This window comes from Ursus maritimus, unplaced genomic scaffold (genome assembly GCF_017311325.1).
Source record: "Ursus maritimus isolate PB19 unplaced genomic scaffold, ASM1731132v1 scaffold_22, whole genome shotgun sequence".
Classification (NCBI taxonomy): Eukaryota; Metazoa; Chordata; class Mammalia; order Carnivora; family Ursidae; genus Ursus; species Ursus maritimus.
The window spans coordinates 47,556,784-47,559,815 of record NW_024424675.1 but is presented as its reverse complement, the minus strand read 5'-3'; positions in this window follow the sequence as shown (position 1 = coordinate 47,559,815).

The window sequence follows — 3,032 nt, the reverse complement described above, 5'->3', positions numbered from 1 at the left end:
TCTCGGACCTCTGTCATCTCTTTGGCCCCACCTCCTTTTTTCTATTTGACTTTAAAAAATTAAATTCTTAATTTTGAGAGAATTGTAGATTCACACGCAGTTGTAAGAGCTAACACAAAGATCCCATGATTCTTGCCCTGTCCCAGGGGAAACATCATCTTTCAGAACATCTGGTCACGCAAGGTCACCGGGATAGTGAAGAGTGACACCGTGAGATGCAGGACTGGTGTCTCCCACGGGGACCCCCACGTTGCCTCGTGCAGTGACCCCAACCCCTCTTTCCACCAGCAACCACTACTGTCCTCTCCATCTCTGAAGGCGCCGTGGAAAGGAGCCGCATGGCATACAGCCTTCGGGACCCCCTTGCTAGGCGTATTTCCTTCCGTCGCTGAGCAGCGGTCCCTGGCAGGGCAGACGGCACCAGGCTGCGCTGCCCCTGAGCCTTAGGAGCCGTGAGGGTGGGGAGCCTGGTGGTGGCAAGATCACGGGGGGTGGGGGTGCACCTCTACCACAGACCCCCATAGCGCGTCCTTCAGAAAATGAACCCATGGTGTGCTGCTCTGGGCTGCCCGCCTTGGCCTGAATGCCCCGGAAGCCCCTGCTCATCCCAGCAGAGCTGGTCTGAACCCTCCCTCGGCCCCAGCAGGCTCCATGCTCTTAGAGACGGGAAAATGGAGGCAGAGAGGTCTAGCCCCTTTCCCGAGGTCACATGGCTAGTGAGTCTGACAGCAGGATTAGAACCCTGTCCTGTGACCCCATCCCAAGTTGGGGGTCCTCCCCCTCACTTGCACACCTCCCCAACCCCACCAGCACCGTTCTCTGTGGTTGGGGCCAGTGGAGGACGTGCAGCTAATGGGTGAGTGGCAGTTGGGTCAGGGCCATCCTGGGGGCCCGGATGCTGCTGTGCCGGGTGGGTGAGGTGAGGGAGGAAACAGCGTGCCCTGGAACCTGGAGCTTGGGGGGCAGGCAGCCAGGCCAGCAGGAGCGAGGCAACTCCGACAGCTGCCCACGACAAGACGGACAAGAGTGGCTCTTGCTGCCGGCCACCCGGCCCCGGGGGTGTGTGTGCAAGGAGGGGAGGGGTGGGCGAAGAGAGGTGGTCTGGTGTTTGGGGGCAAGGGGATGGATGAGGGCCCTGGCAGAGACCCAGGGCAGTGAAGGAGTCTCTCTCCCTCTGGGGGACGGGGCCTTCTTCAGCCCCTCTGTCCTGGTCACCTGGAGATGGGCCAGGCATTCGTGGCCGGCCAGGCCCCCACTGCCCAGCACATGTTCCTGCTGGAACCCCCTTGAGGAGCGGTGGACAGAACCTTGTTTCTGCATCTGTAGGATGCCACGGGGGTCTTTGTAGCAGAGCCCCCTGCGCCCTGTCCCCCAGTTCACTTGCTGGGCTTTACTTGGGCCGACAGGAGGCCTGGGCACCAGGCGTGGAGGCCAGAGGACCGAGGAGGGTCCCTCCCTGCCTGCCCTGACACCAGATAGAATGTGCTGAGTCCTGCGGCTGGGACTCTGCGGCTCAGAGGGACTGGCAGTGTCCAGGAGGAATCTGTGTCCAGTGCTCTGAGTGCTTGACCCCAAGCATACTCAGCACAAGCAGGACCCTCCCACGGCCTGAGAGGGCCTCCCTGAGGCCAACGGGGTCAGAGGCTCGAAGCATGGTTTCCCAAGGAGAAGCAGTGTAGGTACAAAGGATTTAAGGAAATCGGTGTGCAAAACCCAGACTTGCACGCGAATGGGAGGAGCGTGTCGGGTGGGGCGGCAGCTTCAGGGCCCTTCCAGGCCCTTCCCTAAGTTTGCATTTGTAAGTAGCCTACGTTCTTCTCAGTTACCGCCTTCCCGCAGTATGAGTCGCTGCCCCACAGAGCTGCCCCTTGGGGGGCCCCCTGCCCGCTCCAGGCTATGTGAGCCCCAGAGAGCTGCTCAGTTCCCTGTGCTCCCTGCAGGACGCCAGTGCATGGTGTCCTTGCCACGTCCCAGTTTGCAGATTGGACAGCTGTTCATGCGGACCTGTGCCCCAGGAAGCCCCCAGGGTGTGTGTCAGAGACAAGTGGTCTGCTGCCGCTCTAGGGGCCGGGAGCGGGTGGACGCCTTCTCCATGGTCAAGCAATCGTCACACCTGTTGTCGGCTGGGTGCAAACACAGAACACACACACTCAGGCATCAATCCAGTGTGGGATTTGGAAGGAGGGTCTCACAAAAGGGGTATGGGCTCAATAAAGGGGCTGAGCTGGGGGGAGGCCAGCAGGGGGAGGAGCATTCAGGCTGCCTGAGGCTGGGACCCTACCTACCACAGACCCTGCCCCAGGGCCCCCAGAGTTTGCTCTCACCATCCTGCCCAGAAACAGAGGCCTCCGTGTGCAGGGGGCCTGTCCCTGTCCAGGGAGCTGAGTAAGAGGGGTGGCGCAGCCCCTCCCAGGCTCACCTGCCCCCTTCTGTGCCACGGCACCCCCATTTCCATCCCTGAGGTGGGGGTCAGGTGTCAGAGCCTCCTCCCCGCCACCCTGTGGGGCCTGTGGGGGGGTCTACTGACCCACAGTGGCCCAGAAGGTGTATGGCCCCCCCCCCCGCGAAACACCTATGGAGCGCTTCCAGGACTCACTGAGTACCCAGCCGTCACCCCGATGTCCCACTGTGCAGTGTGACAACCGGAGCGCAGAGCGTGGGGAGCTCACCTCCCTTGCCCAGAGTCCCAGGCTGCCCCCAGCCGTCCCAGCCCCCCGCTGCAGAGGCTCTTGGCCAAGCTTGTAAGGCTCTGTGCTGCATACGGTTTCTATGTCGAGAGATTTGGCCAACATTTAAAGAACTTTTCTTTTCTTTCTTCTTTTCTTTTCTTCTCTTTTTAAAGTGATTTTATTTATTTGACACACAGAGAGAGGGAGCACAAGCAGGGGGAGCAGGAGAGGGAGAAGTAGGCTCCCCTCGGAGCAGGACCCCCGGGATCATGACCTGAGCCCCCCAGGCGCCCCAAGAACAGGCGGTTTTCCGCACAAATCCAGCTCCCTTCTAGGCAACCAGTGGCTGGTGCTGCACAGCGG